Genomic DNA, 25,178 nt, shown 5'->3' with positions numbered 1-25,178 from the left:
ATTTAATGATTAATTTTTCTATTCACATTTTTCCTCTTTTTGGGGGGGGAGAGAGAGAGAGAGCGAGAAGGAGAGCACAAGTGAGTAGGGGAGGGGCAGAAGGAAAGAAAGAATCCCAAGCAGGCTCTGAGCTGTCAGTGTAGAGCCCGATGTGGGGCTTGAACTCACAAACTGTGACAACATAACCTGAACCAAAATTAAGAATCGAATGGATAACCAACTGAGCCACCCAAGCACCCCCCATATCTTTGTGTGTGTGTGAAGATTTTATCTTTAGAATTTGTTTACTTTTTGTTACTGAATATTTTAGTGTACTTTTTAAAAAAAATCTAATGGTTTCTGTGGCATCGTGTATTGCTTTTGCTATTTTGTGATTTTATTGATTTTGTTCCCTTTTTTTCCCCCCACATCCTGGCTTCAGGTTTATAAATTTATTTACCTTCTCAAATAACCAGATTTGGTTTCATTGATTTTTTTTTTTTGGTCTCTCTTTCATTTATTTCAACTCTGATATTTGTTATTTAGTTTTTCTATGAATGTGATTTATTTGTTCTTTTTCTAATTCATTTAGTTGTAATATTAAAAATTTTTTGTGAGTTTTGTTTCTTGATGTGTATTTGTCTTGCCTTAAATTTCCCTCTTAGAACTGCTTTTGGTGTGATGCAGAATTTTGAGTCATTGTGTTTTCATTTTCATTTGTTTTCGTGTGTTTCTTGATTTCCTGATGAATTTTTTGTCCTATTGGTTGTTGAATGGGTTATCATTTGCCCTTGATGGTTTTTATTTTTTTCTTGTGATTGATTACTAGCTTCATACTTGAGGTTTGAAAAGATTATGCTATGATTTCTGTCTTCTTAAATTTATTGAGACTTTATGACCTCACATGTGACCTGTCTTAGAGAATGTTCCATGTGTACTTGAAATGTGTATATGCAGAATGTGTATTCTATTGTATTTTGATAGAATATTCTGTATGTATCTGTTAATTCCATCTTATCTAATGCATCAAAGATAGTTTTCTTTTTTCTTCTAATTTTTAAACATTTATTCATTTTTTGAAAGAGAGAGAGAGCGAGCGAGCACAGCAGAGGGGCAGAAAGAGGGAGACACAGAATCTGAAGCAGGCTCCAGGCTCTGAGCTGTCAGCACGGAGCCTGACACGGGGCTCAAACTCACAAACCATGAGATCATAACCTGAGCCAAAGTTGGACGCTTAACCAGTTGAGCCACCCGGGTGCCCCTTATTTGTTCTTTCTTTCTTTCCTTTCTCTTCTTTGTTTTGTTTTTTCATTTTGAGAGAGAGAGAGACAGACAGACAGACAGAGCTTGAGCAGGGGAGGGGCAGGGAGAGAGGGAGACACAGAATCTGAAGCAGGCTCCAGGCTCTGAGCTGTCAGCACAGAGATGATGGGCTGAACTGAAGTCAGATGCTTAACCAACTGAGCCACCCAGGTGCCCCTACTGTTTTATTTTTTTTTATTTTAAAATTAGATTTAATTCACTGGCCCAAATATTAGTTCATTGTGTAATCAAGACAAATGTATCAACTAAAAGCATTTCCCACATTCTATTTGAGTCTTTTTTTGAAATTTCTAACCTTATTCCGTTAACCTATATGTAGACCCTCTCACAGTACCACACTCAGGTCCTGCAGATTTATACAGTGTATCTTGAGGTCGAGTAGTGATAATTCTTGCACTGCTGGTGGGCATTTTAATTTCTGCCATCAGAAAACTTTATTAGAGAAGATTAATTATATCTATCCAAATATACCCTGTGTCAGTGATTCGAATTCATTTTATTTTTTATTTTCTGTCTCTAGTTTCATCTAGTGAAAGTGTCCAGAATAGCTCATTGCAAGTTCTATCATGAAGCTATAGGACAACATTTACATTTTCAATAGATAAGTTGGTAATAAATTACAACAATGGTGATAGGCACAAAATTTTAAAACAAATTACTTCTAATTATCAAACATACAAGGAAAGATTAATGTGAAAAATCAAAGTTAAAGGAAACCGTAGTATCTTTCCTCTTGTGAAGTAACTTTAAGAGAAATGTGGGCAGTGCGATCACATGTACCTTTAAACACCATTGTGATACTGCTCAGTACAGATTGAGATTTAGTATCATATGTGTTAATCTTGAATTTTTTGTGTTTTTGAAAAATTCCAGTGTAGTTCACATAGTGTTTTATTAGTTGCAGATGTACAGTGTAGGGATTGAACACTTCCATACCTCACACAGTGCTCGTCACAACAGGTGCACTCCTTAATCCCCATCACCCGTTCCCAGCCTCCCTACCCCGCCCCTCTGGTAACCAGCAGGCTATTCTCTATAGTTAAGAGCCTGTTTCTTGGCTTGTCTTTATCTCTTTTTATCCACCTTTGCTCATTCATTTTGCTTTTTAATTTCCACGTATGACTGATATCACATGGTGTTTATTGTACTATAATTTTGCTTAGCATTATACTCCCTAGCTCCATCCAAGATTTCATTCTTTCTTATGCCTGAATAACATTCCATTGCATATATATACACACACCTTCCATTTGTCTATCAGTGGACACTGGGGCCGCTTCCATAATTTGGCCATTGTAGATAATGCAACAATAAACCTAGGGATGCATGTGTCCCTTTGAATTGGTGTTGTTGTATTTTTTTGGTAAATACCCAGTAGTGTGATTACTGAATCATAGGGTAATGTTTCTAAATATTATTTTTTATTGATTTATTTTGAGAGAGAAAGAGTGTGTGAGTGGGGGCGGGGCAGAGAGCGATGGGGAGAGAGAGACTCTCAAGCAGGCTCTGCACTGTCAGCTTGGAGCCCAATACAGGTCTCGGTCTCACCAACCATGAGATCATGATTTGAAGTGAAGAGTTGGATGCTTAACTGACTGAGCCACCCACGTGCCCCCTAACTTTTTGAGGAAACTCCATACTGTTTTCCAGAATGCCTGTATCCGTTTGCATTCCCACCAGCCATGCAAGAGGGTTCCTTTTCCTCCACATCCTTGTCAAAACTTGTCCCCTGCCACAACTTCTGTAACTCCCCCATCACAAACCCCATAAAAACCCTACTGTGCCTTTGCTCGGGGCTCTCAGCACAGATCCACTGCGTTGGTGAGGTCCAGGAGCCCGAGCTCGAGCCCGTAATAAAGCCCTTTGCCTTTGCATGCATGAAAAAAAAAACCAAAAAACAAAAAAACTTGTTTCTTGTGTTTTTGGTTTTAGCCATTCTGATGGGTGTAAGGTGATGGCTCATTGTGGTTTGGATTTGCATTTCTCTGGTGAGTGATCTTGAGTATCTTTTCATGTGTCTTTCGGCCACCTGGATGTGTTCTTTAGAGAAACATTTGTTCATGTCTTCTGCCCATTAAATTTTTTTTCAATGTTTGTTTATTTTGAAGGAGAGAGAGATAGAGCATGAACAGGGAAGGGGCAGAGAGAGGGGGGAGGGAGATGTAGAATCTGAAGCAAGCTCCAAGCTCCCGTATCAGCACAGAGCCTGACGTGGGGCTCAAACTCCCTAACTGTGAGATCATGACCTGAGATCATGACCTGAGATGAAGTCAGATGCTTAACCAACTGAGCCACCCAGGCACCCTTTCTGCTCATCTTTAAATTGGATTGTTTTGTTTTGTTTGATTTGTATAAGTTTTTTATATATTTTGGATACTAGTGCTTTAATCGGTAAGTGATTTACAAATATCTTCTGCCATTTGATAGGTTGCCCTTTGCTTTTGTTAGTTGTTTCCTTTGTAGTGCAGAAGTTTATTATTTTGATATAGTCCCAATAGTTTATTTTTGCTTTTACTTCCCTTGCCTCAGGAGAAATATCTAGAAAATTGTTGCTAGAGCCAATGTCAGAAACACTACTGCCTGTGCTCTCTTCTAGGATTTTTATTGTTTCAGGTCTCACATGTAGGTCTTTAATTTATTTTGAGTTTATTTTTGTGTATGGTATAAGAAAGTGGTCCAGCGTCATTCTTTTGCATGTAGTCGTCCAGTTTTCCCAGCACTGCTTATTGAAGGGACTGTCTTTTTCCCATTGGATTTTCTTTCTTGCTTTGTCAAAGATGAATTGACCATACAGTTGTGGGTTTATTTCTGGGTTTTCAATTCTGTCCTATTGATCTATGTGTCTATTTTTGTGCCAGTACCATACTGTTTTGATTACTACACCTTTGTAATATAACTTGAAGTCGAACTGCGATGCCTCCAGCTTGCTATTCCTTTTCAAAAGTGCTTTGGCTATTTGGGGCTTTTTGTGGTTCCATACAAATTTTAGGATTGTTTGTTCTAGCTCTGTGAGGAATGCTGTTGGTATTTTGATAGGGACTGCATGAGGTGTGTAGATTGCTTTGGGTAATAAACATATTAACAAAATTTGTCATTTCAATCCATGAGTCTGGAATGTCTTGCCATTTTTTTGTATGTTTCCTTTATTTCATCTTCATGTCATCTGCGAAAAGTGAATAGGTTTTACTTCTTCCTTACCAACGTGGATGCCTTTTGTTGTTGTCTGATGGTGGTGGCTAGGACTTCCAGTACTAGGTTGGATAAAAGTGTTAAGAGTAGGGGCGCCTGGGTGGCTCAGTTGGTTAAGCGTCCAACTTCGGTTCAGGTCATGATCTTGCAGTTCATAGGTTGGAGCTCTGTATCGAGCTCTGTGTTGGGCTCTGTGCTGACTACTAGCTCAGAGTCTGGAGCCTGTCTTCAGATTCTATGTCTCCCTCTCTTTATGACCCTCCTCTGCTCATGCTGTCTCTCTTTCAAAAATAAATAAAATGTTAAAAAAAAAAAAAGTGGTAAGAATAGATATGCTTATCTTGTTCCTGACCATAGAGAAAACTCTGTTTTTCCCTATTGAATATAATGTTAGCTGTGGGTTTTTCCTATATGGACTTTATTATCTTGAGGTATATTCCCTATAAACCTACTTTGTTGAGGGTTTTTATCATGAATGATTGTTGTACTTGGTCAAATGCTTTTTCTTCATCTATTGAAGTGATAATATGTTTTTTTTTTTATCCATTGTCTTACTGATGTGATGTATCACATTGATTGCTTTGCAAATATTGAATGACTCTTGGATCCCAGTTGATCTTAGTGAATGATTTTTTAAAATGCATTGTTGGGGCGGCTGGGTGGCTTAGTCGGTTAAGCGTCCGACTTTCGCTTAGGTCATGATCTCGCGGTTCGTGGGTTCGAGCCCCGCGTCGGGCTCTGTGCTGACTGCCAGCTCAGAGCCTGGAGCCTGTTTCTGAGTCTGTATCTCCCTCTCTCTCTGACCCTCCCCTGCTCATGCTGTCTCTCTCCTAGAAATAAAAAAAAAAATAAAAATAAAAAAAAAATAAAATGCATTGTTGGATTCAGTTTTCTAGTATTTTGTTGAGGATTTTTGCATCCATGTTCATCAGAGATATTGGCCTGTAGTTCTCTCTCTCTTTTTTTTTTTTTGTGGTGTCTTTATCTGTCTATTTTTGATACTAGGGTGATATTGGCCTCATAGAATAAGTTTAGAATTTTCCTTGTATTTTTTAAAAAGTAGTTTGAGAAGAACAGGTATTAAGTCTTCTTTGAATGTTCGGTAGAATTAACCTTTGAAGCTCTCTGGTCCTGGACTGTTGTTTGTGGGGTTTTTTGATTACTGATTCAATCTCCTTGCTGGTAATCAGCCTGTTCAAATTTTATATTTCTCCCTGATTCAGTTTTGGTAGGTTATATGTTTCTAGAAATTTATGTATTTCTTCCAGGTTGTCTAATTTGTTGGCATATAGTTTTTCATAATAATCTCTTAAAATTATCTTTCTCTATGTTATTTCTCTATCATTTGTGATTTTGTTGTTTCCNGAGAGAGAGGGAGACACAGAATCTGAAGCAGGCTCTAGGCTCTGTGATGTGCGGCTTGAATCCACAAACCTTGAGATCATGACCTCAGCTGAAATCAGATGCTTAACCAACTGAGCCATCCAGGTCCCTGAATTGTATTGATTTTTTTCAAAGAAGCAGCTCCTGGTTTCATTGAACTATTCTATTGTTATTTAAGTTTCTATGTCATTTATTTTTGCTCCAACCTTTATTATTTCTTCCTTCTGCTGCTTTTGGATTTTGTGGGGTTTTTCCCCCTAAATCCTTTAAATGTAAGGTTAGACTTTGTTAAAATTTTCTTGCTTCTTGTGGTAGGCTTGTATTACTATATGCTTTCCTCTTAGACACACTCTGCATCCTGAAAGTTTTAGGCCATTGTGTTTTCAGTTTTGTTTGTTTCCATGTACTTTGTAATTTCTTCTTTGATTTCTTGGTTGGCTCACTCATTGTTGAGTAGCATATTGTTTAACTTCCCATGTATTTGTGGTCTTCCCAGCATTTTTATTGTGGTTGACTTCTAGTTTAATAGAATTGTGGTAAGAAAAGATGCATGTTATGACTTTGATCTGGAATTTGTTCAGGCTTGTTTTGTGGCCTAATATGTGATTTATTCTGGAGAATGTTTCATGTGTACTTGTGAAGCATGTGTATTCCACTGGTTTAGGATGGATTATTCTGAATATATCTGTTAAGTCCTTCTGGTCCAGTGTTTCATTCAAAGCCACTGTTTATGAGAAGTTAAGATGGGAGAACAGCACAGAGACTCTGAGCTTGTCTTGTCCCTAAAACGCAGCTAGCTCAGCACCAAACCATTTTTGAAAACCTAGGAGATAGATCTGAGAATTAATGCAACAATCTGCATAACTTGAGCCATAAAATTTGGCAGAAAGAGAAAAATTTATTCTTTTTTATTTTATTTTTATTTGAAAAATTTTTATTGTATTTCATTTTCTTTAATTTTATTCTATTTTATTATATAAATTTCTTTTCATTTTTAATTTTTTTTATCTATTTTATCAAATTTCTTTCAACAAGCAGACCAAAACACACCTAGGATCTAGCTCCCTTTATTTGATTTTTTGTTTTTTTTTAATTTTTAATTTCTTTAATGTTTATTTTTGAGAGAGAGAGAGAGACAGACAACATAGGTGGCAGAGGGGTGGAGAGAGAGGGACACAAAGAATCCGAAGCAGGCTCCAAGCTCTGAGCTGTCAACACAGAGCTTGACTCGGCTCAAACTCAGGGACCATGAGATCATGACCTGAAGTTGGACACTTAACTGACTGAACCATACTGGTGCCTCTAATTTTTAAATTTTTATTTTATTAAATTTTTTTCTTCCTCCAAAATAACAAAATTAAGGAATTCACTCCAAAAGAAAGAACATGAAGAAATGACAGCAAGGGACTTAATCAACACAGATACAAGCAGGATGTCTGAACTAGAATTTAAAACCATGATAATAAGAATTCTAGCTAGGGTTGAAAAAAGCATAGAAGACACCAGAGAATCCTTTTCTGTGGATATAAAATAAATAAAATCTAGTCAGGCCAAAATTAAAACTGCTATAACTGAGATGCAATGTTGAGTGGATGCCAGAATGGCAAGGAGATGGACAAAGTAGAACAGCGAATCAGTGATATAGAAAAGAAACTTATGGAGAATAATGAAGCAGAAAATAAAGAGGAAAATAAAGGCAAACAATCAGGATACAAGACTTAGAGAACTTAGAGAACTCAGTGACCTCTATTTGCATGAAAAATGTTTTTCCATCCCCTTACTTAGAATCTGCAAGTGTCTTTAGGTCTGAAATGAATTTCTTGTAGGAAGCATATGGATGAATCTTATTTGTTATTTACTCTGTTATCGTATGTCTTTTGATTGGAGCATGTAGTTCATTTGCATTGAAAGTAATTATTGATATGTTTATTGTCCTTTTGTTACTTGTTTTGGGGTTGTTTTGGTAGTTTTTCTCTGATTGTCCTCTTGTTCTCTTTCATAGTTTGCTGGCTTTTGTTAGCAATATACTTGGATTCCGTTGTCTTTATTCATTGCATATCTATTAGTGGTTTTTGGTTTATGGTTACATTACGTTTGTATATAACATCTGTATCTAGCAGTGTATATGAAGTTGATGGTCACTTAAGTTTGAACCCATTCTTTATTCCATCCCCTGGTTTTGTTTTATATGGTGTCATATTTTATATCCTTTTATTGTGTGAATTCCTTGACTTTTTTTTTTACAGAACTTTTTACTGATTTTTGTGTTGCCTTCCTTTCATACTCTCACTTATGTTCTCTGCTTTCCACTCAGTGAGTCCCCTTCAGTATTTTTTGTGGGGCTGGTTAATTGATCACAAACTCCTTTAGTTTTATTTACCTGAGAAACTCTATCTCTCCCTCTATTCTGAGTGATAACCTTCATGGATAGAGGATTCTTGTTTGCAGATTTTTCCCTTTCAGCACAGAGATACTATTTGCCAGTTGATTTTCTTCCTGAATGTTCTGTCCTTCAAGTGAGTTGTTAAAATCCCCTATTTTTATTGTATTACTGTCAATTTTTCCTTTTTTGTGTATGATATTTCCTTACGCATTTAAATTTGCTTTAATACTATATTTGTATAATATATATTTGTATTTGTATTTATATATTTGTAGTATATACTTGTATTCATAATTGTTACATACTGTTGTTACATATATTGTTGTATATATCAATTGTGTATGTTCTTCTTTGTCACTTGTTACACTCTACATTTTAAAATCTATTTTGTCTGATGTAAGTATTCCTACCCTAGCCTTTTCCCCCTTCTATTTATATGGAATATCTATTCCATCTGTTTACTTTTAATTTGTATGTTTCTTTAGGTCTAAAGTGAATCTCTTATAGGCAGTATAGGTGGGCCTTTTTAATTTTGTAAAATTTTTTTAATGTTTGTTTATTTTTAGAGGAAGGGCACATGAGCATGAGCAGGGGAGGGGGAGAGAGAGAGAGGAAGAGAGAATTCCAAGCAGGCTTCATTCTCTGTACAGAGACTGATGCAGTGACTGACTAGGAGGTCATGATCTGAGCTGAAATCAAGAGTCAACTGCTCAACCAACCAGGCAACCTAGGTGACCCTGTTGAGGTCTTTTTTAAAAATTACATTCTTTTACCATATGTCTTTTCATTGGAGCATTTAAAACACACTTAAACTGGGTGGGGTGGGGGGCAAGATGGCGGAGAGCGCCGTACATTTCACTCACCCCCATCTCTCAAACGGAGAAGTCCTGAATCCATAGGAACCCTTACAGAATCCAGGAGTTTGGGAGGAAAGGAGACAGGGTCCACTGTCATTATAGGAAAACCTTATAATGGCTACCTCAAGAAACAAGCCAAAGTACACAAGGTGGAGACACCCAAATACCACTATGAGTAGGAAAGTAAAATAACCAAGGTCTCAACAAGAGAGACCAAGAGAGACCATTCAAAGAACAGTTTCTGAATGGACAGGCCCTGGACAGTCAAAAGCCTTCTTTGGTACAGCAGCACTCACAGGTGCAGAGCGCATAATAAGCTTTTAAAACTAACAAGAGATAGAAAGGTAACCAAAATGATGAAACTAAAGGGCTCTCCTCAGAAGAAATTCCAGGAAGAATTGACAGCTAAAGAACTGCTCCAAACAGATGTAAGCAAAATAACTGAACAAGAATTTAGAACAATAGTCATAAAAATAATTGCTGGACTTGAAAAAGGCATGGAAGACATCAGAGAAACTATTGCTACAAAGACTATGGAGCTTAAAAATAGTTGTGATGAATTAAAAAATGCTGTAAATGAGATGTGAAATAAAATGGAGGCATCCAATGCATGGATTGAAGAGGCAGAAAGGAGAATAAGTGATTTAGAAGACATAATTATAGAAAGAGGAAGCTGAGATAAAGAGAGATAAAGTGATCCAGGAACACGAAAGGAGAGTTCAAGAGCTCCGTGAAACAATCAAACGGAATAATATCCATATCATAGGAATTCCAGAAGAGGAAGAGAGAGGGAAAGGCACTAAAGGAGTCCTTGAACAAATTATAGCAGAGAACTTCCCCAGTCTGGGGAAGAAAACAGACCTTGAAATCCAGGAGGCACAGAAAACTCCCCTCAGATGTAACTTGAATCGATCTTCTGTACAACATATCATAGTGAAGTGGTTAAATATAAGGAAAAGAGAGAATTCTGAAAGCAGCTAGGGAGAAAAGGGCCCTAACATGCAAAGGGAAACCGATCAGAGTGGTGACAGACCTATGTACTGGAACGTGGTAAGCCAGAAAGGAATGGCAGGAGATCTTCAATGTGATGAACAGAAAAACTAGGCAGCCAGGAATCCTCTATCCAGAAAGCCTGTCGTTCAGAATAGAAGGAGAGAGAAAAGTTTTCCCAAATAAACAAAAATTGAAAGAACTTGCCACCACTAAACCAGCCCTAGAAGAAATCCTGAGGGGGACTCTCTGAGGGAAATGTTGCAAGGAACACAAGATACCAGAGACACCACCACAAGCATGAATCCCACTAACAACACAATGACTCTAAACCCATACTTTGCAATAATAACACTGAATGTAAATGGACTAAATGCCCCAATCAAAAGATATAGGATAGCAGAATGGATAAAATAAAATTTCCATCTATTTTCTGTCTACAAGAAACTTATTTTAGACTGGCGGACACCTTCAGATTGAAAGTAAGGGAATGGAGAACTATCGATCATGCTACTGGAAGTCAAAAGAAAGCTGGAGTAGCTATACTTATATCAGACAAACTGGACTTTAATGTAAAGGCAGTAACAAGGGATGAAGAAGGGCATTATATGATAATTGCATGGTCTATCCATCAGGAAGAGCTAACAATTATACATATCTACGCACCGAATACGGACGCACACAAATACATAATCACAAACAGAAACACTCTTATTGATAAGAATGTGCTAATAGCAAGGGACTTTGATACTCCACTTAGAGCAATGGATAGATCAACTAGACAGAAAATCACTAAAGACACAATGGACTTAAATGACACATTGGACCAGATGGATCTGACAGATATATTTAGAACTCTACATCCTGAGGCCAGGGAATTCACGTTCTTCTCAAGTGCGCATGGCACATTCTCCAAGATAGATCACATACTGTGACATAAAGTCCTCAATAAATATGAAAGAATTGATATCCTACCATGCACTCTTTAAGATCCCAATGCTATGAAACTTGAAATCAATCACAGGAAGAAGTCTGGAAAACCTCCAAAAACATGGAGGCTAAAGAACACCCTACTAAAGAACGAATGGGCCAATTAGGCAATTGAAAAAAAAATTCAAAAATATATGGAAACAAATGAAAATGAGAATACAACAATCCAAACTCTATGGGATGCAGCGAAGGCAGTCCTCAGAGGAAAGTACATTGCACTCCAGGCCTATTTCAAGAAATTAGAAAGAGCGCAAGTGCAAAATCTAACAGCTCACCTAAAGCATCTAGAGGGAGAGCAACAAGAGCACCCCAAGCCCAGTAGGAGAAGAGATATAGTAAAAATCAGAGCAGAAACAAACAATCTAGAAACAAACAAAAAAAAACAGTTTAACAGATGAATAAAACCAAGAGTTGGGTTTTTGAAAGAATAAACAAAATTGACAAGCCTCTATCCAGGCTTCTCAAAAAGAAAAGAGAGAACACTCAAATAGACATAATCATGAATGAAAATGGACTTATTACAACCAACCACTCAGAAATACAAGTGAGTATCAGGGATTACTGTGAAAAATTATATGCCAACAAATTGGACAACGGAGAAGAAATGGACAAATTCCTAAACACACACTCACTACCAAAATTCACACGGGAAGAGACAGAAAACCTGAACAGACCCATAACTAGTGAAGAAATTGAATCACTTGTCAAAAATTTCCCAACAAATAAGAGCCCTGGGCCAAATGGCTTCCCTGGGGAATTCTACCAGACATTTAAAACAGAATCAATACCCATTGTTCTCAAACTATTCCAAAGAATAGAAATCGAGGGAAAACTTCTGGACTCATTTTATGAAGCCAGCATCACTTTGATTTCAAAGCCAGAAAGAGACCCAGCAAAACAAGAGAACTACAGGTCACTATCCTTGATGAGTACAGATGCAAAAATCCTCAACAAGATACTTGCAAATTGAATGCAACAGCACATAAAAAGAATTATCCACCATGATCAAGTGGGATTCATTCCTGGGTTACAGGGCTGGTTGAATATTCGCAAATCAATCAATGTGATCCATCACATCAACAAAAGAAAAGAGAAAAACCATATGATCCTGTCGATAGATGCAGAAAAAGCATTTGACAAAATACAGCATCCCTTCTTCATAAAGACCCTCGAGAAAGTCGCGATAGAAGGAACTTACTTAAACATCATAAAAGCCATCTATGAGAAGCCCTCAGCTAACATCATCCTCAACGGGGAAAAACTGAGAGCTTTCCCCCTGAGATCAGGAACACGACAGGGATGTCCACTCTCACCACTGTTGTTTAACATAGTGCTGGAAGTCCTAGCATCAGCCATCAGACAACAAAAGGAAATCAAAGGCATCAGAATTGCCAAAGAAGAAGTCAAACGTTCACTTTTCTCAGATGACGTGACACTTTACATAGAAATCCCGACAGACTCCGCCAGAAGCCTACTAGAACTGATCCAAGAATTCAGCAAAGTTGCAGGGTACAAAATCAACATACAGATATCAGTTGCATTTTTATACACCAACAATGAAGCTACAGAAAAAGAAATTAAAAAACTGATCCCATTCACAATTGCACAAAAGATCATAAAATACCTAGGAATAAACCTAACCAAATATATAAGAGATCTCTATGATGAAAACTTATGAAGGATGTGGAGAAACGGGCACCCTCCTACACTGTTGGTGGGAATGTAAACTGGTACAGCCCCTCTGGAAAACAGTGTGGAGGTTCCTCAGGAAACTAACAATAGAACTCCCCTAGGACCCAGCAATAGCACTGCTAGGAATTTACCCAAGGGACACAGGAGTGCTGATGCATAGGAGCACATGTACCCCAATGTTCATAGCAGCACTCTCAACAATAGCCAAAACATGGAAAGAGCCTAAGTGTCCATCAACGGACGAATGGATCAAGAAGATGTGGTTTATCTATACCATGGAATACTACATGGCAATGAGAAACAATGAAATCTGGCCATGTGTAGCAACATGGATGGACCTTGAGGGTGTTATGCTGAGCGAAATAAGGCAGAGAAGGTCAGATACCATATGTTTGCACTTTTAGGAGGATTAGGGGGAACTTAAGGGAGGTCCGTGGGGGAGACGAAGGGGGGAAATAGTAGGGGAGAGGGAGAGAGGGAAACCATGAGAGACTCTTGAATGCTGAGAACAAACTGAGGGCTGGTGGGGGTGGGGGAGAGGGGAAGTGGGGTGATGGGCATGGAGGAGGGCACTTGAGGGGATGAGCACTGGGTGTTATATGGAAACCAACTTGATAATAAACTATTAAAAAATAAAACTTAATCTTATTGCTGGTATGTATTATTGCCATTTTTTCTTAAAATTGCTTTCTGGTGGTTATTGTTTCTCTTGCTCTCATAATTTATGAGTTTCTTTAGTGTTAATGCTTAAGTTTCTTTTTATATTTTGTATATCTTCTATAGATTATTGGTTTGAGGTCACTGTAAGATTTCATATATAACATTCTAAGCATGCTGTAGTCTATATGAAATTGATAATTACTAAAGTTCAAAATCATTCTAGCAGAATTCCATTTTTATCCCCTCCACATTTTATATGTTGTGATATTTTATATCTTTTTATTTGTAAGTCCTGTAACCAGTTTTTTAGATATAATTGATTTTACTTTTTTAGTCTTTTAGCCTTCATACTTGCTTTATAAATAATTGACCTATTATCTTTACTATAGTTTGTTTTCCTTCATGAAATATTTTCTTTTCTAAGTTTCTTCTAATTCTGACCTTTCCTTTCCACTTAATGAGGTCCCTTTAACAGGTTTTTTTTTTTTTTTAAGGCTGGTTTAATGGTGTTAAACTTGTTTAACTTTTTGCTTAGGGAAATTTCTCTCCCCCAGTTCTTTTTTTTTTTTTTTCTAAATATGTATTTTTCACAATTGTTTNAAATTACACTAAAATTAGATGATATTTTATTATTATTATTATTATTATATTTTTAATTTACATCCAAGTTAGTTAAGATGTAGTGGAATAATGATTTAAGGAGTAGATTCTAGTGATTCATCCCCTGTGTTTAATACCCAGTGCTCATCCCAACAAGTGTCCTCCCTAATGCCCCTTAGCCATTTAGCCCATCCCTCACCCACAACCCCTCCAGTAACCCTTAATCTGTTCTCTATATTTTAAGAGTCTGTTATGTTGTGTCCCTTCCTTGTTTTTATATCATTTTTGCCTCCCTTCCCTTCTGTTCATCTGTTTTGTATCTTAAATTCCTCATATGAGTAAAGTCCTATGATATTTGTCTTTCTCTGACTGGCTAATTTCACTTAGCATAATACTCTAGTCCTATCTCTGTAGTTACAAATGGCAAAATTTCATTCTTTTTGATTGCCGAGTAATACTTCGTTGTGTGTGTGTGTGTGTGTGTGTGTGTGTGTGTGTGTGTACCACATCTTCTTTATCCATTTCATCCATCGATGGACATTTGGGCTCTTTTCATACTTTGGCTACTGTCTGTAGTGCTGCTATAAACATTGGGGTGCATGTGTACCTTCGAAACAGCACACCTGTATCCCTTGGATAAATACCTAGTGGTGGAATTGCTGGGTCGCAGGGTAATTCTATTTTTAACTTTTTGAGGAAACTCCATAGTGTTTTCTAGAGTCACTGCACCAGTTTGCATTCTCCCCAGCAGTGCAAAAAAGAGCCTCTTCTCATTCTTGCCAACACCTGTTATTGCCTGAGTTGTTTATTTTAGCCCTTCTGACTGGTGTGAGATGGTATCTCATTGTGGTTTTCATTTGTATATTCCTGATGATGAGTGGTGTTAAGCATTTTTTCATGTGTCTGTTAGCCATCTGGATATCTTCTTTGGAGAAGTATCTATTCCTGTCTTTTGCCTATTGGTATTTTGGGGGTGTCGAGTTTGATGAGTTCCTTATAGATTTTGGATACTAGCCCTTTATCTGATATGTCATTTGCAAATATCTTCTCCCATTCCATGGGTTGTCTTTTAGTTTTGTTGATTGTTTCCTTTGCTGTACAGAAGCTTCTTTATCTTGATGAGGTGCTAATAGTTCATATTTGCTTTTGTTTCCCTTTCCTCCTGAGATGTGTTGAGTAAGAAGTTGCTGTTGCCAAGGTCAAAGAGGTTCTTGCCTGCTTTCCCCTCCAGGCTTAAAAATTCTGTTTAAACGTTTATTTATTTTTGAGAGACATAGAGAGACCGAGCACAAGTGGAGGGAAGGGCATAGAGAGGAAACACAAAATCGGAAGCAGGCTCCAGGCTCTGAGCAAGCTGTCAGCACAGAGCCTGATGTGGGACTCAAACCCACAAACCGTGAGATCATGACCTGAGCTGAAGTCAGACATTCAAGAGACTGAGCCACCCAGGCGCTTCATCTCCTCTAGGATTTTGATGGCTCCCTGTCTTATATGTAGGTCTTTCATCCATTTTGAGTTTATTTTTGTATTTGGTGTAAGAAAGTCGTCCAGGTCCATTCTTCTGCATGTTCTGTCCAGTTTTTCCAACACCATTTGCTGAAGAGACGGTATTTATTCCATTGGATATTCTTTCCTGCATTGTCAAAGATGAGTTGACCATACATTTGTGGGTCCATTTGTGGGTTCTCTATTCTGGTGCATTGACTTGGGTGTCTGTTTTTGTGCCAGTACCCTACTGTATTGATGATTATAGCTTTGTAATACATCTTGAAGTCCGGAACTGTGATGCCTCCAGGCTTGGTTTCCTTTTTCAGGATTGCTTTGGCTATTTGGCCTTTTGTGATTACATACAAATTTTAGGATTGTTTGTGCTAGCTCTGTGAAGAACGGTGGTGTTATTTTGGTAGGGACTGCATTGAATATGTAGATTGCTTTGGGTAGTATTGACATTTTAACAATATTCTTCCAATCCATGAGCATGGAATATTTTCCCTTTTTGTGTGTGTGTGTGTGGCTTCAATTTTTTTCATAAGCTTTCTGTAGTTTTCAGTGTATAGATTTTTCACACCTTTGTTTAGGTTTATTCCTAGGTATTTTATGGGTTTTGGTGCAGTTGTAAGTGGGACTGATACCTTGATTTCTCTTTCTGCTGCTTCATTATTGGTGTACAGGAATGCAACCAACTTCTGTGCGTTGATTTTATTCCCTGCAACTTTGCTGAATTCATGGATCAATTCTGGCAGTTGTTTTGGTAGAGTGTTCTGGGTTTTTCACATAGAGTATCATGTCATCTGCAAAGAGTGAAAGTTTGACTTCCTCCTTGACAATTTGGATGCCTTTTGTTCCTTTGTGTTGTCTAATTCCTGAGGCTAAGACTTGTAATACTGTGTTGAATAATGGTGATGAGAGTGGACATCCTGTCATGTTCCTGACTTTAGGGATAAAGTTCTCAGCTTTTCCACATTGAGGATATTAGTGGTAGGTCTTTCCTTATATGGCTTTTCATGATGTTGAGGTACAATCTTTCTATCCCTACATTCTTGAGGGTTTTTAATCAAGAAAGAATGCTATATTTTTGTCAAATGCTTTCTTTGCATCTACTGTGAAGATCATGTGGTTCTTGTCCTTTCTTTTATTGGTGTGATGGATCCCATTGATTGATTTGTGGATATTGAAGCACCCCTCATCCCAGGTATAAATCCCACTTGGTCATAGTGAATAATTCTTTTAATGTATTGTTGAATCTGGTTGGCTAGTATCTTATTGAGGATTTTTGCATCCGTGTTCATCAGGGAAATTGGTCTGTAGTTATTCTTTTTAGTGGAGTCTTTGTCTGCTTTTGGAATCAAGGTAATACTGGCTTCATATAATGAGTTTGGAAGTTTCCTTCCATTTCTACTTTTTGGAAAAGCTTTCAAAAGAGTGGGTGATAAGTCTTCTTTAAATGTTTGGTGGAATTACCCTGGAAAGCCATCTGGCCCTGGACTCTTGTTTTCTTGGGAGATTTTTGATTACTGATTCGATTTATTTACTAGTTAAGGGTCTGTTCAAATTTTTTATTTCTTCTTGTTTCAGTTTTTGTAGTTTATATATTTCTAGGAATTTGTTCATTTTGTACAGATTGCCCATTTTATTGGTCATAATTGCTCATAATATTCTCATTATTTGTATTTCTGCTGTGTTTGTTGTGATCTCTCCTCTTTCATTCTTGATTTTATTTATTTGAGTCCTTTTTATTTTTGATCAAACTGGCTAGGGGTTTATCAATTTTGTTAATTCTTTCAAAGAGGCAGCTCCTGGTCTCATTGATCTAGTTTACTGTTTTGTTGTTGTTTGATTTCAGTAGCACTGATTTCTGGTCTAATCTTTATTATTTCCTGTTTTCTGGTTTTGGGCTTTATTTGCTATTCATTTTTCAGCTCTTTAAGGTATAAGGTTAGGTTGGCCCTTTCTTCCTTATTTAGGAAGGCTGGATTGCTAGGCATCCTTGGCTGCATCCCAGAAGTTTTGAGCTGTGTGTTACCATTTTCATTGGCTTTCATGTACTTTTTAATTTCCTCTTTAACTTCTTTGTTAGCCTGTTCATTCTTGAGTAGGATGTTCTTTAGTCTCCAAGTATTTGTTATCTTTGGAAATTTTTTTCTTGTGGTTGATTTCGAGTTTCAGAGTGTTGTGGTCTGAAAATATGTACGATATGATCTTGATCTTTTTGTACTTGTTGAGGTTTCATTTGTGTCTCAGTATGTGATCTGTTCTGGAGAATGTTTCATGTGCACTCGAGAAGAATGTGTATTCTGATGCTTTAGGATGAAGTGGTCGGAAAATATCTGTTAAGTTTATCCAGTCCAGTATGCCTTCAAAGCCATTGTTTCCTTTTTCTGTTTAGATGATCTGTCCATTGTTCTAAGTGGGTTGTTAAAGTCCCCTACTATTATGGTATTATTATCAGTGAGTTTCTGTATGATTGTGCGTAATTGATTTATATATTTGGATTCTTCCATGTTTGGAGCATAAATGTTTATAGTTGTTAGATATTCTTGGTGGGTAGACCCCTTAGTTATGATATAATGCACTTATTCATCTCTTGTTACAGTCTTTATTTTAAAATCTAGATGGTCTGATACAAGGATGGCTACTCTGGCTTTCTTTTGGCAACCATGGTTCTCCATTCCCTTACTTTTCATCTGAAGGTGTCATTAGGTCTAAAATGGGTCTCTTGTAAACAGCATATAGATGGATCTTGTTTTCTTATCCATTTTGTTACTGTATGTCTTTACATTGGAGCATNTTTTCATCTGAAGGTGTCATTAGGTCTAAAATGGGTCTCTTGTAAACAGCACATAGATGGATCTTGTTTCCTTATCCATTTTGTTACTGTATGTCTTTACATTGGAGCAGTAAATCCATTGACATTTGGAATGAGTATTGAAAGATAATGAATTTATTACCATTATGTTGCCTGTAGAGTTGGAGTTTCTGGTGGTGTTCGCTGGTCCTTTCTGGTCTTTGTTGCTTTTGATCCCCTTCCCTCTCCCTGTCTTTTCTCCCTCAGAGAGTTCCCCTTAAATTCCTTGCAGGGCTGGTTTAGTGGTCACAAACTCCTTTAGTTTTTGTTTGTTGGGAAAATATTTCTCTTATTTTGAATGACAGCCATGCTGGATAATGAATTCTTGGCCGCATAGTTTTCCAATTCAGCACATTATATATATCCTGCCACTCCTTTCTGGCCTGCCAAGTTTCTGTGGATAGGTCTGTTGCCAACCTGATCTGTCTTCCCTTGTAGGTTAAGGACTGTTTTCCCTTGCTGCTTTTATGATTCTCGCCTTGCCCGAGTATTTTGTGATCTTAACCATGATATGTCTTGTTGATGGTCGGTTTTTGTCGAATCTAATGGGAATTTTCTGTGCTTCCTGGATTTTGATGTCTGTGTCTTTCCCCAGGTTAGGAAAGTTTTCTTCTATGATTTGTTCACATAACCATTCTACCTCTTTTTCTCTCTGTTCATCTTCTGGGATCCCTATCATTTGGATTTATTCCTTTTTGTTTTTTGCATGTTACTTCTTATTAATGACTCACTGAGTTCTCTAATTCTTACATCATGCTCTTTTGCTTTAGTTTTACTCTTTTTTTCTGTTTCATTGCTTTTCATAAGTTCATTCTCTCTATCGCTGATTCTCTGCTCTTCTTTATCCATCCTTGCCACCATGGCAACCACTTGAGATTGCAGCTCAGTTAGAGCATTTTAAACTTCACCCTGACTAGATTTTACTTCTTTTATCTAGGCAGAAAGGGATTCTATGCTTTTTTTCAACCCCATGCTAGTACTCTTTATTATCATGATTCTAAATTTTGGTTCAGACATTTTGCTGATATCTGTGTTGATTAATTCCCTCACTGTCATTTCCTCCTGTTCTTTCTTTTGGGGTGAATTCTTTTGTTTTGTCATATTGAAGGAAACAAAAGAGTTAATAAAATAAAAAACAAAAAAATTAAAAATAAAACATTTAAAACAACACACAAAAAATCAAATAAAGGATGCTAACTCCTAGGTGTGTTTTGGTCTGGTTGTTTAAAGAAGCTTGGTAGAATAGAGATAAAAGGGAAAGAAAAGGAAAAAAGGGGACAAAAAGAAAAAATTTGAAAATTAAAAAAATTAATTTAGTAGTATAAAATGAAATGATAGTAAAATCAAATTTTAAAAATTTAGAGAAAGGTAAAAAATGTAGTAGATAAAACTTTTTTATAAAAACAGAAAATAATTTTTTTTCTTTCTGTATTAAAGAATAAGAAAAGAAAAACAAACAAACAAAAAAAAGACTAGATGGACCAATGAACAGGCTGAAAAATGATTGAAATTACACCAGTTTCTCCTAGAAGTCAAACTATGAAGCACTTGATAGTCCGGAAACTAAGCAGGCGGGGAGATGTGTGGTGTCCTCAAGAGCACAGGTGGCCCAGTGGGGCAGGGCTTAGTGTAACAGCTCTATTCTACACGAGATGGAGCTGCTTAGCTTACTGGGGCGGATGGTGGTGGCGTGTGTAGGAGTGTATGCACATGTGCAAGAGGGGTGAGAATGGGTCACTCAGCTACCCAATCTCTTGTATCAAGACTTGGCTCTCCCTGATCAGCAGTTTCGCACCAGTCTTTCGTCTCTGGCTTCCATCCAGTCTCTGCTTCTACACTGTCCATGACCAAGCTGTCAGGCTGCCAGGCGGCACCTCCCTTCTGAGTTTTATCTTGGATGGGGCTGTATTTCGCAACTTCTCGCTTCTGAGAGACTGTGGCCTTGACCTGCTCAGACCCACTGGGGTAGGGTCTCTCTGAGCAATGGCCGGGTTCCGGCCCATCCCCTGGAAAATTAGCAAGACTCTGCTGCCACGGATGCCCAGAGATTGTAGCCGGGCACCAGCCCGCCCCAGAAAAAGTTTGTGCGATTGTGTAGCAGCAGCGTTTCAGGGATTATGGAAAATTACAACATGTATGTGGCATCAGGCTTCCCCCTTAATGATCCTGTTCCAGCACCATTGAATGTGGTTATTCTCCGGGGCCCACTGGGACCTTCGGCTGTGTGTGTGTGGGGGGGGGGCTGCACAGCCTCTACCAAATGTCCTCCCAGTAGGGGAACCGCTGCTCCCTGTGTGGCCTGAAGACCCCTTGGACCTCACTCTCTGCTCTTGGGGATCTGCCCTTCCTAGCAGTACACTGCCGGGTATCGAGCTGTGGGGTTTCAGACTCTGTGCTTCTCTGTTTATAGCATCTTAATGAAATTTAAACCCTCTCCTTTCTCCTTCCTCCATTTTTTTTGTTGAGTCCCTTGAAGTCCCTTTCTCTTTCCTCCCTTTTTGGCTCAGTTTACTCTTTCTCTTTCTCTCTGGCTGCTTTCTAGGGGGTGGGGAGGAGTGATTTTCCTGTACTCTCCCCTCCATCTCCATTCTCTCTTCACAAGCAAAAACAGCTCCCTATCTCCCTATCCTCCACAACTTCTCTGCCCCCCATTTCACCTCTCCACGCCACGTGCCTGCCAAGTGCTTGGTTCAGGTTGTGCAGATTGTTGTGCTAATCTTCAGATCAGTTTTCTAGGTATTTTGATCTAGCTGCATTTCAGGGACGAAAGACTCAGAAAAAAAAAGTTCCATGCTGCTCTGCCATCTTGGCCCCTCCCCAATTCTTTTTTTTTTTTAATGTTTATTTATTTATTTTGAGACAAAGCAGGTAAGTTGGGGAGGGGCAGAGAGAGAGGGAGAGAGAGAATCCTAAGCAGACAGCACAGAGAGTGATGTGGGGCTCGATCCCATGAACTGTGAGATCATGACTTGAACCCAAATCAAGAATCAGATGCTTAACTGACTGAGCTATCCAGGTGCCCCTGTCTTTCAGTTCTGAATACTAACTTTGCCTGGTAGAGTACTTTTAGTTGTGGGTTTTCTCCTATAACTACAGTGAATATATCACGCCATCCTTTTCTGGCTTGTGCATTTTCTGCTGGGAAATCAGTTGATAGTGTATCAGCTGCTTTTAAAATCCTCTCTTCATCTTTAATCTTTGACATTTTAATTATTATGTGTGTGGTGTAAACCTCTTTGCATTCATGTTTTTGGATCCCTGTGTGCTTCCTGAACCTGGATGTTTGTTTCCTTTCCCACATTAGAAGTTGTCAGCTCTTATTTTTCCAAATAAGTTTTCTACCCATTGCTTTCTCTTTTTCTTTTCCTTCTAGAACCCCTGAAACATGCATGTTCTCTGCATACTATCCAGAGGATCCATTAATTTATCCTCATTTTTAAAAATTCTATTTTTTCCCTTTTGCTCTACAGCTTGAATCCTTTCCATTACCCTCTCTTCCAGATCACTGATTCTTTCTTCTGCATTTTCTAATCTCTTTATTGATTCCTTCTACTGTACTTTTAATTTTCGTAATTGTGTTCAATTCTGTTTCTTGTTTCCATTTTCTGTCTCTTTTTTGAAGCCGTTACTGAGTTCATCCACTCCTTTCTCAAGTTAGGTGAGCATCTCTATGACCACTTCTTTGATCTTGTCATCAGGTAATTTGCTTTTCTTTATCTCATTTATTCCTTTAACTGAGCTTCTTACTTTATTTGAAGCCTTCTCCTTGTTCTCATTTTGCTTGACTTTTTGTGTTTATTCCTATGACTTAAGTGGAACAGCTACTGCTGCTAAACTTGAAGGAATGATCTAGTGTATGGGTGTCCCGTTTGTAGATTTTGTACGTGTAGTGATTTTGTTTGGCTGGCTGGAGATGTGGTTGGCATCAGATGGGGTGGGGCATACTGTGCTAGGCCTACCGGCTGTGATGGCTGGAGCTGACACGGCGGTGGGCTGGGGTGGTCTCTGGGCTCTCCACTTAGAGGGTTCCTGCTTGGACAGCTGAAGCCAATTTGAGCATGTTTTGGGGCAATTCCTTGGCTCCCTGTTCAGGGTGTCTTGGCAGGAAATCTGAAAGCCTAAGTCGGTATAACCTGGGTAGTCGTAGGGGTATTTGCATAGAGAGCACCCTTTCAGGATATGTGAAGCTGAAGTGGGTGCAGCACTGGGAGGTTGTGGGCTTCCTGTGCTGAGGATGCCCTGGCTGTATAGTTGAAGAAGAGTGTGTGCCAGCTTTGGTGTCCTGGGGTCCTCTGTGCTGGGGCCAGCCTTGTAGGGTGGCTGGAGTTGATGTGGGTATAGGCTGGGGTGTCCTGGAATGCTTCATTAAGGGTGTGCCCTGGAAGAGTGGCTGTTCCCAAGGTGTGTGGGGGTTAGGGGGTCCTGGTGCACCCCACACAGATGGGGTCCTGGCCAGATTTCTAAAACTGAAGGTCGTAGGACTCTCTGGGCACCCTGGTAGGAAGCTGAAGCTGAAGTGGGTGCAAGCTTGAGGGGTCCTGGCATGCTCTGTGACTCATCTGGAGCTGAACTGGTGTGGGCATGGGGTGTCCTGGCTTGCTTCGTGCCTGCGTCACTTGTGCAAGATGGCTGGAGCTGTGGCTAGTGCTCACCAGAGACATCCCACTGTGCACTGCTCTGGGGCTGTCTGGGTGGGATGGCTAGGGCTGGTGTGTTTCTGGGCTCAGGTCTGACTAAGGTGGTAGGTCAACTATGGTGCCCAGACTCTGCTCCTGCTATCAAGATGGAGGGGGACTTCATCAGTGCTGTTCACCAGCCCCTCCAAGCCAGAGGGAGTTCCAGCAGCCCCCCGTGTGATTTACGGGGCTCTACAGCTGGCTCCTTTATGTTTTAGTTGGCGTTTTACATCACAGCTTCTTTTTCTGTGACCCAAGGAAGACAAATCTGACCCCCATCCCCTGGTCCTATCCTGCCTGCCCTCGTTCACAGTGTGGGGGCTCCCCTCCATATCCTTTCTCTGCCACTCTTGCCATTTTCTTAGGTCTCCTCCCTATCTTTTGTTGTGCAGAAGCTGTGCAGTCAGCCCTCAGGTGTTCAGGAGGAAGTGCTTCATAAGTAAGTGTATATTTGGGGTGTCCACGTAGGAGGGGAGTCGCGGGTCTTCCAGTGTCACCGTGGACTGGAACTTCCCTCCTAGTATATTTTTTATTTAGGTTAATATATTCTTCAGCTCTGACTGGTTCCTTTTTTTTTTTTTTCTTCTATTTTCCTATCTCTTTGTTGAAGTGCTAAGTTCGTCCAGTTTTCTCTCAAGTCCAGTGAGCATCATCATGATCATTTTTTTTTAATTTAGAAAAGGAGATTTTATTAATGATTAAGGTTTGAGAAACAGGAATGTGTCTATAGCAGACATCTGTAGTTGCCCACCTCCTACCTTACCAGCTTTTATTCATTCATATGCTCTCTTCCGTGTTTCATAAAGGCTAGTTCAGCCCTGGGGAGTACACCCGTGCATCAGTTCCGAGGGCTGCTGGAACAAAATACCACAAAGTGGGTGGCTTAGAGGAGCAGAAGTGTATTCTCTGACAGTTCAGGAGGCCAGAAGTCCAAATCAAGATGTCAGTAGGATCGGTTCCATTCCATTGTCTCTCTGCTAGCTTTTGGTAGTTGCTGGCAATCCTTAGTGTTCCTGGCTGATAGCTGCATAAGTCCAATCTCTGCCTCAATCTTTAGTCACCTTTTCTGTGTCTTTGCTCTCCCCCTCCTTTCTCATATAAGGACTCTAGCCACTGGATTTAGGGCCCACCCAGGATATCATTTCAAGATTCTTAACTTAATTATATCTGCAAAGAACCTATTTGCACACAAGGCCACATTCAAAGTTACCAAGATTTAGGATTTGGACATATTTTGGGAGGCACAGAACTCAACTCCCTATATACTAGATGTTTAAAATGTACAGCAGTGGCCAGTGATCAGTTTCAGCCCCTACCAGTGATCATTTTCATCATGGGAATCTGCCACAAGTCTGGCCCATGAGAGGAAAAGGAAAGTTTGATTGGGTCTTTCTAGGAAAGCTTTTATTGCTCCTATTATTTTTAAAATCTAATTTATTGTCAGATTGGGTTCCATACAACACCCAGTGCTTATCCCAACAAATGCCCTCCTCAATGTCTATCATGCACTTTCCCTTCCTCCCACCCCTCCATTCACCCTCAGTTTGTTCTCAGTATTTAAGAGTCTCTTATGGTTTGCCTCCTTCCCTCTCTGTAACGTTTTTTTATTCCCTTTCCCTTCCCCATGGTCTTCTCTTAAGTTTTTCAAGATCCACGTATGAGTGAAAACATATAGTATCTGTCTTTCTCTGACTAACTTATTTCACTTAGCATAACACCCTCCAGTTCCATTCACGTTGCTGCAAATGGCCAGGTTTCATTCTTTCTCATTGCCAAGTAGTATTCCGTTGTACATATAAGCCATATATTCTTTATCCATTCATCAGTTGATTGAGATTTAGGCTTTTTCTATAGTTTGGCTATTGTCAAAAGTGCCACTATAAACATTGGGGTACATGGGCCTCTATGCATCAGCACCCCTATATCACTTAGGTAGATGCCTAGCTGTGCTATTGCTGGGTCATAGGGGAGTTCTATTTTAATTTTTTGAGAAACCTCTACCTTGTTTTCCAGAGGGGCTGTACCAGTTTGCATTCCCACTAGCAGTGTAGGAAGGTGCATGTTTCTCCACATCCTCGCCAGCACCTATAGTTTCCTGAGTTGTTCATTGT

The sequence above is a fragment of the Crocuta crocuta genome, unplaced genomic scaffold (assembly GCF_008692635.1).
Source record: "Crocuta crocuta isolate KB4526 unplaced genomic scaffold, BGI_CrCroc_1.0 scaffold854, whole genome shotgun sequence".
NCBI lineage: Eukaryota > Metazoa > Chordata > Mammalia > Carnivora > Hyaenidae > Crocuta > Crocuta crocuta.
The sequence above is the reverse complement of the archived record's forward strand: the minus strand, read 5'-3'. Positions refer to the sequence as shown.